The sequence below is a fragment of the Cavia porcellus genome, unplaced genomic scaffold (genome assembly GCF_034190915.1).
Source record: "Cavia porcellus strain 051 isolate PalLab524CR breed Dunkin Hartley unplaced genomic scaffold, mCavPor4.1 scaffold_3, whole genome shotgun sequence".
Lineage (NCBI taxonomy): Eukaryota > Metazoa > Chordata > Mammalia > Rodentia > Caviidae > Cavia > Cavia porcellus.
The window spans coordinates 2775278-2792988 of record NW_026947486.1 but is presented as its reverse complement, the minus strand read 5'-3'; positions in this window follow the sequence as shown (position 1 = coordinate 2792988).

Genomic DNA, 17711 nt, shown 5'->3' with positions numbered 1-17711 from the left:
GAGCCTCATCAATAGTTATGCATTCCATAAGTGGTTTTAAAATCAGTGAAACCCTTTGGACTTAGTGTTTGTATTTAATTGGTTGATTGGTTTTCAAATTGTTTGTTTTACTATTTTTAACTTTGTGAGTCAGGGAAGCCCTCACTCATAGTGATTTAGACCTCTCCATAAGCTCTCAAGTTATTCATGTAACAGCTATTCCATGTTATAAGTTTCTCCTATTAAAACTTGAAAGACTAACAGTCTCTGCTAATTTTCATCTAAATTCAGTGTTGGGCTAAATTCAGTGTTGGACTTTTTACCAGTCCTTTGAAATGTGTCCTCCTCTAGTCACTGGTCATGCTGGAATGTACTTTCTTGTGAAGACAGGATTTGAGCAAATTGACACAAGTACAGTTTGCCACTACTCTGGACACCTGGTTAAATATTGAGTTCCCTAAATGGTGTGTGTTTTACTTTGATCTCTGCTCACACTTTGCTCATCCAGTTAGTACCACAGGGCTCCAGGCCATAGCGTCCAGGCCTAAAAAGAAAACTTCCATTCCGTTTTGGGAGTTCATTCGTCTCTCATAATTACTTTTTCCACAAATGTGTGCTTCAGGAGAGGCCCTGTCCAAATGTGGAGAGGCCCATTTTCATTCACTCACTTTAAGACTTTCTAAGATTTTCAGTTTCTAGAGGTTTGCCCAGACTTGCCATTGTCAAGGGACAGTGCACTTCACTTGAAGTTGTGCAGTATTACTTCATGTGTCTCCGTGGAAATTCCACCAATGGGAAACTCTTGCTGTAGTCATCTCCAAGTGTTTCTGCGTAAGAAAATATAACTAACAAAGGATGTGGTTTCAAGCAGAGTGAGGAAAGGAGGGATTATCATTATTTCAGTGCAGGTTGACATTTCAAAGAAACAGTAATTCCTAAGAAATAGGAGGTAAAATCTTTTATAAAGAGACATGGACATGACACGCTCAACTTTATGTCACTGTTTTTAAAATGCCAAGGGCATTTGAGAAATTCTTGGCTGCTGAATTGTACCTTTTTTCAAATTTCTCTTAGGTAAGGCACTCCAGCTTCTTCAAACCGTGGTACTGTTCCCACCATGTAAAAAACCAAAACAAAACACAAAGTAAATTAAAACAAAACCCATCAAATTACATTTGAGAGCACACAATTGCTCAGCAGGCCCACTATTCAAGAAGCTAGAGGTACAGAAGCATCAGCCTTCAGCCATTGGCCTGAAGTTTTGTCTCTATCATGGCCCCTCAATTCCCTGGCATGTCCACATTAACTCATGAATCTTTACTCATTTCCTCTTCAAATGCACAGGATCCAATATATTTGAACCCTGTTCACCTGGGCTGTAATCATCCAAGGACACACCAGAGGAAGGGCAGCCACCCCCTTGCCTGAGGCCTTGGAGCTTATCCCAATAGAAATGGACACCTGAACAAGGTGAGCCAAAACAAAGAGAGGCATATTCCTAAAGCCTGAAGCACAGAAGCTACCTATAGACGAGTAGTGGGATTTCACAAATTATGTAAGAATCTCTGTGCACATGCTTGACATGGTTGCTCATGCCTATAATCCCAGCAATCTGGTGTCTGAGGTGGATGGATCCTTGGGAGTTCCAGTCCATCTTGGGCTACGAATTTATCTCAAGGCCCCTTTCAAAAACTACATAAGATGTTGTTTCCAAAAAGAGGACAACAGAAAACTAGACACACTTGGTCTAGGTCCCTGGGTTCACTACATGAGTTGTGGAGTCTAAATATTCCATGCCATGAGAAAATACCTGGGCTTTTTAGGGAAAGGGTCATTTGCATCTCTTTTCTAAGTGTTTCACTTTCACCATGTTACATTTGAATTCTGGGAAAACCTGCTGGTGATAAGGTACTGTGCTAATACCTCATGTTTAGTGTCCAGGGTTATGCTGGAATGGCTGCAGACCTCCTTGAAATAGCGATTGCAAACAAGTGAACCCCGAGGAAGCTGGATAGTTGAAGCAGGCACTCCAAATATTCATGCACTAGAAGAATTCACTTTCATTTTGGGACTCATCTTCTGGTTGCTGGCTTTTAGTGCTAACTGATACTACCTTGGTGGCAGTAATCCAGCAGACACTGCATGTATGGTTTGCAGGTTTGCTTCCCAAGCCACCAGAAACTTGGCAGAACCCAAATCATTGTGGCATTTTCTTTCCTCCCCTGAAACATTTGGCTTTCTAAGTTTGAAAATTGAGTAGATTGGGCTAGTCAAGTTTGGACCCCATATACCACCAACAGAGCTAAAGACAGAGCCAATTACTTCCCTCCACTTGTCAAAATATGTCAAATTTGCTTGATCACCACAACTTCAAAGAAAATTCTGAGGCAACTTAGAGAGGTGAATCAAATACTGCATGATTGGAATGGCTGTGGTTGTATGAGGTGGAGAGCTGCAGAGTTGGGCTGGAACTGTTCACAGAAATCCACAGGCTTGTGGTTGCCAGGCAACCACACTGGGCTGACATTGGCTGAACGTCACTGTGAGGTGGATTTTAAGCTCTAGGTTTGAAAATTTAAAAGACTGGCGTAGTGAAGTTTGCAACCCATAGACCTCAGACATACAAAAACATTTTCCAAATACTTCCCTCCACTTCTCAAAATATGTCAAATTTTCTTGATCACTACAACTGTAAAAAAAATTCTGAGGCAACATAGCGAGGCTAATCAAATACTGCATGATTGGAATGGCTGTGGTTGTATGAGGTGGAAAGCTGTAGAGGTGGGCTGAAACAGTTCACAGAAATCCACAAGCTTGTGGTTGCCAGGCAACCACACTGGGCTGTGAATGGCTGAGCACCATTGTGAGCTGGACTTTAGGCTCTAGGATACAAGTGTGCAGTAGCAGACCTGAGTCACAATGCTGGGCGTTGACATGGAGACCTCAGTGGCACAGAGGACCTTGGAGGGCAAGATTTAAATAGGATGAATATTCTTGGCCTGGTATGCCACAACATTCTCTCTAAAGGCTTCACTACTCAGAATTTGTGGATGGAAATGCTTGCCATTCTACACATGGATGTACTTTCAATGGGATATGAAATATGCCAGGGCCTGGCAGATGATCTCTGCCATGTCCTATCCTTGAGCATACGCTTTTCCCTTGTCATGTCTGTCATTTGGCTGAGTCCTGTTCCCTAAGCTACTCAGTCAAGACTTGCTGGCATCATTCACCTGCAATATAAGAGCTTTCTGTGAAATTTCTCAGCAGAAATCCTCTGCAAGCACATAGCTTTCGATATGAGAGACAGTGGTGGAAGTTGAATTTCAAGGGCAGATATTTGAAAACAATGAAACAAGCCCCGTATAAGATCTTTACATGTTTCCCAGATGAATATGTTTGGAAATACGGGGGAAGATGGAGATCAAGACTGAGAAGCGTGCACACCCATTTCAAGGTACAAAAACCTGGGAAAAACATGGAAAAGCAAGAGAGCTGGTTAATCTGATGTAGAAATCCTTGATGATGAAAGGAAAATTATATTCTCATGATGATTTATTCAGGCTGTAGAAGTGAAGTTCTCGTGTAGGTTGTCCTATGTGTGGCCTTCTGCATTGGGCAGTCGATGCAGGACTGGAGAACTTCAAAGAAATCTGGTGGAACACAAAATACTGAAAAAACAATCAGCCTAAATCCTGTGTATTCCTTCCCTTTGAGAACATATATGGAAAATGTAAAAAGTTTCAAAAGAGAAAATGTCTATTGGGTCATGGTTTCACCAATGAAATGGTCACTTCACATAACATTTTGAATTTTGCTTTCACACTTGCTCAGGTACCGGGCCTGAGTAAAGCAGAATGCAGAGTGAGCCTCAACAATAGTTATGCATTCCATAAGTGGTTTTAAAACCAGCGAAACCCTTTGGACTTAGTATTTGTATTTAATTGGTTGATTGGTTTTCAAATTGTTTGTTTTACTATTTTTAACTTTGTGAGTCAGGGAAGCCCTCACTCATAGTGATTTAGACCTCTCCATAAGCTTTCAAGTTATTCATGTAACAGCTATTCCATGTTATAAGTTTCTGCTATTATAACTTGAAAGACTAACAGACTCTGCTAATTTTCATCTAAATTCAGTGTTGGGCTAAATTCAGTGTTCGACTTTTTACAAGTCCTTTGTAATTTGTCCTCCTCTAGTCACTGGTCGTGCTGGCATGTACTTTCTTGTGAATACAGGATTAGAGCAAATTGACACAAGTACAGTTTGCCACTACTCTGGACACCTGGTTAAATATCGAGTTCCCTAAATAGTGTGTGTTTTACTTTGATCTCTGGTCACACTTTGCTCATCCAGTTAGAACCACAGGGCTCCAGGCAATAGCATTCCAGGCCTAAACAATAAAATTTCCATTCCGCTTGGGGAGTTCATTCGTCTCTCATAATTACTTTTTCCACAAATGTGTGCTTCAGGAGAGGCCCTGCCCATATGTGGAGAGGCCCATTTTCATTCACTCACCTTCAGACTTTCTAAGATTTTCAGTTACTAGAGGTTTGCCCAGACTTGCCATTGTCAAGGGACAGTGCACTTCACTTGAAGTTGTGCAGCATTACTTCATGTGTCTCCGTGGAAATTCCACCAATGGGAAACTCTTGCTGTAGTCATCTCCAAGTGTTTCTGCATAAGAAAATATAACTAAGAAAGGATATGGTTTCAAGCAGAATGTGGAAAGGAGGGATTATCTTTATTTCAGTGCAGATTGACCTTTCAAAGAAACAGTAATTCCTATCAAATAGGAGGTAAAATCTTTCTATAGAGACATGGACATGACACGCCCAAGTTTATGTCACTTTTTTTAAAACGCCAAGGGCATTTGAGAAATTCTTGGTTGCTGAATTGTCCCTTTTTTCAAATTTCTCTTAGGTAAGACACTCTAGCTTCTTCAAACCATGGTACTGTTCCTTTCATGTAAAAAACCAAAGCAAAAAACAAAATAAATTAAAACAAAACCCATTAAATAACATTTGAGAGCACACAATTGCTCAACAGGCCCATGTAAACACTATTCAAGAAGCTAGAGATACAGAATCCTCAGACTTCAGCCCATGGCCTGAAGTTTTGTCTCTATCATGGACCCTCAATTCCCTGGCATGTCCACATTAACTCATGAATCTTTACTCATTTCCTCTTCAAATGCACAGGATCCAATATATTTGAACCTTGTTCACCTGGGAAGTAATCATCCAAGGACACACCAGAGGAAGGGCAGGGACTCCCTTGCCTGGGGCCTTGGAGCTTATCACAATAGAAATGGAAACCTGAACAAGGGGAGCCAAAACAAAGAGAGGCATATTCCTAAAGCCTGAAGCTCAGAAGCTACCTGTAGACCAGTAGTGGGATTTCACAAATTATGTAAGAATCTCTGTGCACATGCTTGGCATGGTCACTCATGCCTATAATCCCAGTAATCTGTCAGCTGATGTGGATGGATCCTTGGGAGTTCCAGTCCATCTTGGGCTACGAATTTATCTCAAGGCCTCTTTGAACAACTACATAAGATGCTGTTTCCAAAAAGAGGACAACAGAAAACTAGACACACTTGGTCCACATCCCTGGGTTCACTACATGAGTTGTGGAGTCTAAATATTCCATGCCATGAGAAAATACCTGGGATTTTTAGGGAAAGGGGCATTTGCATCCCATATCTAAGGGTTTCACTTTCACCATGTTACATTTGAATTCTGGGAAAACCTGCTGGTGGTAAGCTACCTAGCAATATGTTGGTTTAGGTATTGAGCTAGTACCTCATGTTTAGTGTTCAGAGTTATGCTGGAATGGTTGCAGACCTCCTTGAAATAGCGATTTCAGACATGTGAACCCTGAGAAAGCGGGATAGTTGAAGCAGGCACTCCAAATATTCATGCACTGCAATGATTCACGTGCACTTTGGGACACATCTTCTGGTTGCTGGCTTTTAGTGCTAACTGATACTACCATGGTGGCACTAATCCAGCAGAGACTGCATGTATGGTTTGCAGGTTTGCTTCCCAAGCCACCAGAAACTCAGCAGAACCCAAATCATTGTGGCATTTTCTTTCCTCCCCTGAAACATTTGACTCTCTAAGTTTGAAAATTTAACAGACTGGGGTAGTCAAGTTTGGACCCCATGTACCACAAACAGAGCTAAAGACAGAGCCAATTACTTCCTTCCACTTCTCAAAATATGTGAAATTTTCTTGATCACTACAACTGTAAAACAAATTCTGAGGCAACATAGAGAGCCTAATCAAATACTGCAAGATTGGAATGGCTGTGGTTGTATGAGGTGGAAAGCTGCAGAGTTGGGCTGAAACAGTTCACAGAAATCCACAAGCTTGTGGTTGCCAGGCAACCACACTGGGCTGTGATTGGCTCAGCACCTATGTGAGCTGGACTTTAGGCTCTAGGATTCAAGTGTGCAGTAGGAGACCTGAGTCACAATGTTGGGCGTTGCCATGGAGACATCAGTGGCACAGAGGACCTTGTAGGGCAAGATTTAAATAGGATGAATATTCTTGCCCTGGTATGCCAAAATATTCTCTCTGAAGGCTTCACTGCTCAGAATTTGTGGATGGAAATGCTTGCCAATCTACACATGGATGTACTTTCAATGGGATATGAAATATGCCAGGGCCTGGCAGATGATCTCTGCCATGTCCTATCCTTGAGCATACGCTTTTCCCTTGTCATGTCTGTCATTTGGCTGAGTCCTGTTCCCTAAGCTATTCAGTCAAGACATGCTGGCATCATTCACCTGCAGTATAAGAGCTTTCTGTGAAATTTCTCAGCAGAAATCCTCTGCAAGTACATAGCTTTGGATATGAGAGACAGTGGTGGAACTTGAATTTTAAGGGCAGATATTTGAAAACAATGAAACAAGCCCCGAATAAGATCTTTACATGTTTCCCAGAAGAATATGTTTGGAAATACAGGGGAAGATGGAGATCAAGACTGAGAAGAGTGCACACCCATTTTAAGGTACAAAAACCAGGGAAAAACATGGGAAAGCAAGAGAGCTGGTTAATCTGATGTAAAAATCTTTGATGCTGAAAGGAAAATTATATTCTCATGATGATTTAATCAGGCTGTAGAAGTGAAGTTCTATTGTTGGTTGTCCTATGTGTGGCCTTCTGCATCGGGCAGTGGATGCAGGAGAGGAGATCTTCAAATAAATCTGGTGGAACACAAATACTGAAAAAAAAATCAGGCTAAATCCTGTGTATTCCTTCCCTTTGAGAACATATATGGATAATGTACAAAGTTTCAAAAGTGAAAATGTCTATTGGGTCATGGTTTCAACAATGAAATGGTCACTTCACATAACATTTTGAATTTTGCTTTCACAGTTGCTCATGTACCGGGCCTGAGTAAAGCAGAATGCAGAGTAAGCCTCATCAATAGTTGTGCATTCCATAAGCCTCATCAATAGTTGTGCATTCCATAAGTGGTTTTAAAACCAGTGAAACCCTTTGGACTTAGTGTTTGTATTTAATTGGTTGATTGGTTTTACAAATTGCTTGTTTTACTATTTTTAACTTTGTGAGTCAGGGAAGCCCTCACTCTTAGTGATTTCGACCTCTCCAAAAGCTCTGAAGTTCTTCATGTAACAGCTATTACATGCTATAAGTTTCTCTTATTAAAACTTGAAAGACTAACAGACTCTGCTACTTTTCATCTAAATTCAGTGTTGGGCTAACTTCAGGGTTGGACTTTTTACAAGTCCTTTGAAATGTGTCCTCCTCTAGTCACTGGTCGTGCTGGAATTTACTTTCTTGTGAAGACAGGATTTGAGCAAATTGACACAAGTACAGTTTGCCACTACTCTGGACACCTGGTTAAATATCGAGTTCCCTAAATGCTGTGTGTTTTACTTTGATCTCTGCTCACACTTTGCTCATCCAGTTAGAAACACAGGGCTCCAGGCCATAGGGTTCCAGGCCTAAACAAGAAAATTTCCATTCCGTTTTGGGAGTTCATGCGTCTCTCATAATTCCTTTTTCCACAAATGTGTGCTTCAGGAGAGGCCCTGTCCAAATGTGGAGAGGCCCATTTTCATTCACTCACTTTTAGACTTTCTAAGATTTTCAGTTACTAGAGGTTTGCCCAGACTTGCCATTGTCAAGGGACAGTGCACTTCACTAGAAGTTGTGCAGTATTCCTTCATGTGTCTCCGTGGAAATTCCACCAATGGGAAACTCTTGCTGTAGTCATCTCCAAGTGTTTCTGTGTAAGAAAATATAACTAACAAAGGATGTGGTTTCAAGCAGAATGAGGAAAGGAGGGATTATCTTTATTTCAGTGCAGGTTGACCTTTCAAAGAAACAGTAATTCCTATCAAATAGGAGGAAAAATCTTTTGTAAAGAGACATGGACATGACACGCTCAACTTTATGTCACTTTTTTTAAAACGCCAAGGGCATTTGAGAAATTCTTGGCTGCTGAATTGTCGCTTTTTGCAAATTTCTCTTAGGTAAGACACTCCAGTTTCTTTAAACCATGTTACAGCTCCTTCCATGTAAAAAAACAAAGCAAAAAACAAAATAAATTAAAACAAACACATCAAATTACATTTGAGAGCACACAATTGCTCAGCAGGCCCACTATTCAAGAAGCTAGAGGTAGAGAATACTCAGCCTTCAGCCCATGGCCTGAAGTTTTGTCTCTGTCATGGCCCCTCAATTCCCTGGCATGTCCACATTAACTGATGAATCTTTACTCATTTCCTCTTCAAATGCATAGGATCCAATATATTTGAACCCTGTTCACCTGGGCTGTAATCATCCAAGGACACACCAGAGGAAGGGCAGCCACTCCCTTGCCTGGGACCTTGGAGCTTATCACAATAGAAATGGACACCTGAACAAGGGGAGCCAAAACAAAGAGAGGCATATTCCTAAAGCCTGAAGCACAGAAGCTACCTAAAGACCAGCAGTGGGATTTCACAAATTATGTAAGAATCTCTGTGCACATGCTTGGCATGGTCGCTCATGCCTATAATCCCAGCAATCTGGGGGCTGAGGTGGATGGATCCTTGGGAGTACCAGTCCATCTTAGGCTATGAATTTATCTCAAGGCCTCTTTCAACAACTACATAAGATGCTGTTTCCAAAAAGAGGACAACATTAAACTAGACACACTTGGTCTAGGTCCCTGGGTTCACTACATGAGTTGTGGAGTCTAAATATTCCATGCCATGAGAAAATACCTGGGATTTTTAGTGAAAGGGGCATTTGCATCCCTTTTCTAAGTGTTTCCCTTTCACCATGTTACATTTGAATTCTGGGAAAACCTGCTGGTGATAAAGTATTGTGCTAATACCTCATGTTTAGTGTTCAGGGTTATGCTGGAATGGCTGCAGCCCTCCTTGAAATAGCGATTGCAGACAAGTGAACCCCGAGGAAGCTGGATAGTTGAAGCAGGCACTCCAAATATTCATGCACTGCAAGGATTTACTTTCATTTTGGGTCTCATCTTCTGGTTGCTGGCTTTCAGTGCTAACTGATACTACCATGGTGGCAGTAATCCAGCAGAGACTGCATGTATGGTTTGCAGGTATGCTTCCCAAGCCACCAGAAACTTGGCAGAACCCAAATCATTGTGGCATTTTTTTCCTCCCTTGAAACATTTGGCTTTCTAAGTTTGATAATTGAATAGACTGGGCTAGTCACCTTTGGACCCCATATACCACAAACAGAGCTAAAGACAGAGCCAATGACTTCCCTCCACTTGTCAAAATATGTCAAATTTGCATGATCACCACAACTTCAAAGAAAATTCTGAGGCAACTTAGAGAGGTTAATCAAATACTGCATGATTGGAATGGCTGTGGTTGTATGAGGTGGAAAGCTGCAGAGTTGGGCTGAAACTGTTCACAGAAATCCACAGGCTTGTGCTTGCCAGGCAAGCACACTGGGTTGAGATTGGCTGAACATCACTGTGAGGGGGATTTTAGTCTCTAGGTTTGAAAATTTAAAAGACTGGGGTAGTCAAGTTTGGAACCCATAGACCTCAGACATACAAAAAGTTTTTCCAATGACTTCGCTCCACTTCTCAAAATATGTCAAATTTTCTTGATCATTACAACTGTAAAAAAAAATTCTGAGGCAACATAGAGAGGCTAATCAAATACTGCATGATTGGAATGTCTGTGGTTGTATGAGGTGGAAAGCTGCAGAGTTGGGCTAAAAACAGTTCACAGAAATCCACAAGCTTGTGGTTGCCAGGCACCACAATGGGCTGTGATTGGCTGAGCACCATTGTGAGCTGGACTTTAGGCTCTAGGATACAAGTGTGCAGTAGGAGACCTGAGTCACAATGCTGGGGGTTGCCATGGAGACCTCAGTGGCACAGAGGACCTTGTAGGGCTCGATTTAAAGAGGATGAATATTCTTGGCCTTGTATGCCACAATATTCTCTCTGAAGGCTTCACTGCTCAGAATTTGTGGATGGAAATACTAGCAAATCTACACATGGATGTACTTTCAATGGGATATGAAATACGCCAGGGCCTGGCACATGATCTCTGCCATGCCCTATCCTTGAGCATACGGTTTTCCCTTGTCATGTCTGTCATTTGGCTGAGTCCTGTTCCCTAAGCTATTCAGTCAAGACTTGCTGGCATCATTCACCTGCAGTATAAGAGTTTTCTGTGAAATTTCTCAGCAGAAATCCTCCGCAAGTACATAGCTTTGGATACGAGAGACAGTGGTGGAAGTTGAATTTCAAGGGCAGATATTTGAAAACAATGAAACAAGCCCAGAATAAGATCTTTACATGTTTCCCAGATGAATATGTTTGGAAATACGGGGGAAGATGGAGATCAAGGCTGAGAAGAGTGCACACTCATTTCAAGGTACAAAAACCAGGGAAAAACATGGGCAAGAAAGAGAGCTGGTTAATCTGATGTAAAAATCTTTGATGATGAAAGGAAAATTATATTCTCATGATGATTTAATCAGGCTGTAGAAGTGAAGTTCTCCTGTGGGTTGTCCTATGTGTGGCCTTCTGCATTGGGCAGTGGATGCAGGACAGGAGATCTTCAAATAAATCTGGTGGAACACAAAATACTGAAAAAAAATTCATCCTAAATCCTGTGTATTCCTTCCCTTTGAGAACATATATGGATAATGTACGAAGTTTCAAAAGAGAAAATGTCTATTGGGTCATGGTTTCAACAATGAAATGGTCACTTCACATAACATTTTGAATTTTGCTTTCACAGTTGCTCATGTACCGGGCCTGAGTAAAGCAGAATGCAGAGTAAGCCTCATCAATAGTTGTGCATTCCATAAGTGGTTTTAAAACCAGTGAAACCCTTTGGACTTAGTGTTTGTATTTAATTGGTTGATTGGTTTTTCAAATTGTTTGTTTTACTATTTTTAACTTTGTGAGTCAGGGAAGCCCTCACTCATAGTGATTTCGACCTCTTCAAAAGCTCTGAAGTTATTCATGTAACAGCTATTACATACTATAAGTTTCTCCTATTAAAACTTGAAAGACTAACAGACTCTGCTACTTTTCATCTAAATTCAGTGTTGGGCTAACTTCAGGGTTGGACTTTTTACAAGTGCTTTGAAATGTGTCCTCCTCTAGTCACTGGTCGTGCTGGAATTTACTTTCTTGTGAAGACAGGATTTGAGCAAATTGACACAAGTACAGTTTGCCACTACTCTGGACACCTGGTTAAATATCGAGTTCCCTAAATGGTGTGTGTTTTACTTTGATCTCTGCTCACACTTTGCTCATCCAGTTAGAAACACAGGGCTCCAGGCCATAGCGTTCCAGGCCTAAACAAGAAAATTTCCATTCTGTTTTGGGAGTTCATGCGTCTCTCATAATTCCTTTTTCCACAAATGTGTGCTTCAGTAGAGGCCCTGTCCCAATGTGGAGAGGCCCATTTTCATTCACTCACTTTTAGACTTTCTAAGATTTTCAGTTACTAGAGGTTTGCCCAGACTTGCCATTGTCAAGGGACAGTGCACTTCACTTGAAGTTGTGCAGTATTACTTCATGTGTCTCCGTGGAAATTCCACCAATGGGAAACTCTTGCTGTAGTCATCTCCAAGTGTTTCTGTGTAAGAAAATATAACTAACAAAGGATGTGGTTTCAAGCAGAATGAGGAAGGGAGAGACTATCTTTATTTCAGTGCAGGTTGACCTTTCAAAGAAACAGTAATTCCTATCAAACAGGAGGTAAAATCTTTTGTAAAGAGACATGGACATGACAAGCTAACTTTATGTCACTTTTTTTAAAACGCCAAGGGCATTTGAGAAATTCTTGGCTGCTGAATTGTACCTTTTTGCAAATTTCTCTTAGGTAAGACACTCCAGCTTCTTTAAACCATGGTACAGTTCCTTCCATGTAAAAAACCAAAGCAAAAAACAAAATAAATTAAAACAAAACCCATCAAATTACATTTGAGAGCACACAATTACTCAGCAGGCCCACTATTCCAGAAGCTAGAGGTAGAGAATCCTCAGCCTTCGGCCCATGGCCTGAAGTTTTGTCTCTATCATGGCCCCTCAATTCCAAGGCATGTCCACATTAACTCATGAATCTTTACTCATTTCCTCTTCAAATGAACAGGATCCAATATATTTGAACCCTGTTCACCTGGGCTGTAATCATCCAAGGACACACCAGAGGAAGGGCAGCCACTCCCTTGCCAGGGGCCTTGGAGCTTATCACAATAGAATTGGACACCTGAACAAGGGGAGCCAAACAAAGAGAGGCATATTCCTAAAGCCTGAAGCACAGAAGCTACCTATAGACCAGCAGTGGGATTTCACAAATTATGTAAGAATCTCTGTGCACATGCTTGGCATGGTCGCTCATGCCTATAATCCCAGCAATCTGGGGGCTGAGGTGGATGGATCCTTGGGAGTTCCAGTCCATCTTGGGCTACGAATTTAACTCAAGGTCTCTTTCAACAACTACATAAGATGCTGTTTCCAAAAAGTGGACAACATTAAACTAGACACACTTGGTCTAGGTCCCTGGGTTCACTACATGAGTTGTGGAGTCTAAATATTCCATGCCATGAGAAAATACCTGGGATTTTTAGTGAAAGGGGCATTTGCATCCCTTTTCTAAGTGTTTCCCTTTCACCATGTTACATTTGAATTCTGGGAAAACCTGCTGGTGATAAGGTATTGTGCTAATACCTCATGTTTAGTGTTCAGGGTTATGCTGGAATGGATGCAGACCTCCTTGAAATAGCGATTGCAGACAAGTGAAGCCCGAGGAAGCTGGATAGTTGAAGCAGGCACTCCAAATATTCATGCACTGCAAGGATTCACTTTCATTTTGGGTCTCATCTTCTGGTTGCTGGCTTTCAGTGCTAACTGATACTACCATGGTGGCAGTAATCCAGCAGAGACTGCATGTATGGTTTGCAGGTTTGCTTCCCAAGCCACCAGAAACTTGGCAGAACCCAAATCATTGTGGCATTTTCTTTCCTCCCTTGAAACATTTGGCTTTCTAAGTTTGATAATTGAATAGACTGGGCTAGTCACTTTGGACCCCATATACCACAAACAGAGCTATAGACAGAGCCAATTCCTTCCCTCCACTTGTCAAAATATGTCAAATTTGCTTGATCACCAGAACTTCAAAGAAAATTCTGAGGCAACTTAGAGAGGTTAATCAAATACTGCATGATTGGAATGGCTGTGGTTGTATGAGGTGGAAAGCTGCAGAGTTGGGCTGAAACTGTTCACAGAAATCCACAGGCTTGTGGTTGCCAGGCAAGCACACTGGGTTGAGATTGGCTGAACATCACTGTGAGGGGGATTTTAGTCTCTAGGTTTGAAAATTTAAAAGACTGGGGTAGTCAAGTTTGGTACCCATAGACCTCAGACATACCAAAAGGTTTTCCAATGACTTCGCTCCACTTCTCAAAATATGTCAAATTTTCTTCATCATTACAACTGTAAAAAAAAATTCTGAGGCAACATAGAGAGGCTAATCAAATACTGCATGATTGGAATGTCTGTGGTTGTATGAGGTGGAAAGCTGCAGAGTTGGGCAGAAACAGTTCACAGAAATCCACAAGTTTGTGGTTGCCAGGCACCACAATGGGCTGTGATTGGCTGAGCACCATTGTGAGCTGGACTTTAGGCTCTAGGATACAAGTGTGCAGTAGGAGACCTGAGTCACAATGCTGGGCGTTGCCATGGAGACCTCAGTGGCACAGAGGACCTTGTAGGGCTCGATTTAAAGAGGATGAATATTCTTGGCCTTGTATGCCACAATATTCTCTCTGAAGGCTTCACTGCTCAGAATTTGTGGATGGAAATACTAGCAAATCTACACATGGATGTACTTTCAATGGGATATGAAATACGCCAGGGCCTGGCACATGATCTCTGCCATGCCCTATCCTTGAGCATACGGTTTTCCCTTGTCATGTCTGTCATTTGGCTGAGTCCTGTTCCCTAAGCTATTCAGTCAAGACTTGCTGGCATCATTCACCTGCAGTATAAGAGTTTTCTGTGAAATTTCTCAGCAGAAATCCTCCGCAAGTACATAGCTTTGGATACGAGAGACAGTGGTGGAAGTTGAATTTCAAGGGCAGATATTTGAAAACAATGAAACAAGCCCAGAATAAGATCTTTACATGTTTCCCAGATGAATATGTTTGGAAATACGGGGGAAGATGGAGATCAAGGCTGAGAAGAGTGCACACTCATTTCAAGGTACAAAAACCAGGGAAAAACATGGGCAAGAAAGAGAGCTGGTTAATCTGATGTAAAAATCTTTGATGATGAAAGGAAAATTATATTCTCATGATGATTTAATCAGGCTGTAGAAGTGAAGTTCTCCTGTGGGTTGTCCTATGTGTGGCCTTCTGCATTGGGCAGTGGATGCAGGACAGGAGATCTTCAAATAAATCTGGTGGAACACAAAATACTGAAAAAAAATTCATCCTAAATCCTGTGTATTCCTTCCCTTTGAGAACATATATGGATAATGTACGAAGTTTCAAAAGAGAAAATGTCTATTGGGTCATGGTTTCAACAATGAAATGGTCACTTCACATAACATTTTGAATTTTGCTTTCACAGTTGCTCATGTACCGGGCCTGAGTAAAGCAGAATGCAGAGTAAGCCTCATCAATAGTTGTGCATTCCATAAGTGGTTTTAAAACCAGTGAAACCCTTTGGACTTAGTGTTTGTATTTAATTGGTTGATTGGTTTTTCAAATTGTTTGTTTTACTATTTTTAACTTTGTGAGTCAGGGAAGCCCTCACTCATAGTGATTTCGACCTCTTCAAAAGCTCTGAAGTTATTCATGTAACAGCTATTACATACTATAAGTTTCTCCTATTAAAACTTGAAAGACTAACAGACTCTGCTACTTTTCATCTAAATTCAGTGTTGGGCTAACTTCAGGGTTGGACTTTTTACAAGTGCTTTGAAATGTGTCCTCCTCTAGTCACTGGTCGTGCTGGAATTTACTTTCTTGTGAAGACAGGATTTGAGCAAATTGACACAAGTACAGTTTGCCACTACTCTGGACACCTGGTTAAATATCGAGTTCCCTAAATGGTGTGTGTTTTACTTTGATCTCTGCTCACACTTTGCTCATCCAGTTAGAAACACAGGGCTCCAGGCCATAGCGTTCCAGGCCTAAACAAGAAAATTTCCATTCTGTTTTGGGAGTTCATGCGTCTCTCATAATTCCTTTTTCCACAAATGTGTGCTTCAGTAGAGGCCCTGTCCCAATGTGGAGAGGCCCATTTTCATTCACTCACTTTTAGACTTTCTAAGATTTTCAGTTACTAGAGGTTTGCCCAGACTTGCCATTGTCAAGGGACAGTGCACTTCACTTGAAGTTGTGCAGTATTACTTCATGTGTCTCCGTGGAAATTCCACCAATGGGAAACTCTTGCTGTAGTCATCTCCAAGTGTTTCTGTGTAAGAAAATATAACTAACAAAGGATGTGGTTTCAAGCAGAATGAGGAAGGGAGAGACTATCTTTATTTCAGTGCAGGTTGACCTTTCAAAGAAACAGTAATTCCTATCAAACAGGAGGTAAAATCTTTTGTAAAGAGACATGGACATGACAAGCTAACTTTATGTCACTTTTTTTAAAACGCCAAGGGCATTTGAGAAATTCTTGGCTGCTGAATTGTACCTTTTTGCAAATTTCTCTTAGGTAAGACACTCCAGCTTCTTTAAACCATGGTACAGTTCCTTCCATGTAAAAAACCAAAGCAAAAAACAAAATAAATTAAAACAAAACCCATCAAATTACATTTGAGAGCACACAATTACTCAGCAGGCCCACTATTCCAGAAGCTAGAGGTAGAGAATCCTCAGCCTTCGGCCCATGGCCTGAAGTTTTGTCTCTATCATGGCCCCTCAATTCCAAGGCATGTCCACATTAACTCATGAATCTTTACTCATTTCCTCTTCAAATGAACAGGATCCAATATATTTGAACCCTGTTCACCTGGGCTGTAATCATCCAAGGACACACCAGAGGAAGGGCAGCCACTCCCTTGCCAGGGGCCTTGGAGCTTATCACAATAGAATTGGACACCTGAACAAGGGGAGCCAAACAAAGAGAGGCATATTCCTAAAGCCTGAAGCACAGAAGCTACCTATAGACCAGCAGTGGGATTTCACAAATTATGTAAGAATCTCTGTGCACATGCTTGGCATGGTCGCTCATGCCTATAATCCCAGCAATCTGGGGGCTGAGGTGGATGGATCCTTGGGAGTTCCAGTCCATCTTGGGCTACGAATTTAACTCAAGGTCTCTTTCAACAACTACATAAGATGCTGTTTCCAAAAAGTGGACAACATTAAACTAGACACACTTGGTCTAGGTCCCTGGGTTCACTACATGAGTTGTGGAGTCTAAATATTCCATGCCATGAGAAAATACCTGGGATTTTTAGTGAAAGGGGCATTTGCATCCCTTTTCTAAGTGTTTCCCTTTCACCATGTTACATTTGAATTCTGGGAAAACCTGCTGGTGATAAGGTATTGTGCTAATACCTCATGTTTAGTGTTCAGGGTTATGCTGGAATGGATGCAGACCTCCTTGAAATAGCGATTGCAGACAAGTGAAGCCCGAGGAAGCTGGATAGTTGAAGCAGGCACTCCAAATATTCATGCACTGCAAGGATTCACTTTCATTTTGGGTCTCATCTTCTGGTTGCTGGCTTTCAGTGCTAACTGATACTACCATGGTGGCAGTAATCCAGCAGAGACTGCATGTATGGTTTGCAGGTTTGCTTCCCAAGCCACCAGAAACTTGGCAGAACCCAAATCATTGTGGCATTTTCTTTCCTCCCTTGAAACATTTGGCTTTCTAAGTTTGATAATTGAATAGACTGGGCTAGTCACTTTGGACCCCATATACCACAAACAGAGCTATAGACAGAGCCAATTCCTTCCCTCCACTTGTCAAAATATGTCAAATTTGCTTGATCACCAGAACTTCAAAGAAAATTCTGAGGCAACTTAGAGAGGTTAATCAAATACTGCATGATTGGAATGGCTGTGGTTGTATGAGGTGGAAAGCTGCAGAGTTGGGCTGAAACTGTTCACAGAAATCCACAGGCTTGTGCTTGCCAGGCAAGCACACTGGGTTGAGATTGGCTGAACATCACTGTGAGGGGGATTTTAGTCTCTAGGTTTGAAAATTTAAAAGACTGGGGTAGTCAAGTTTGGTACCCATAG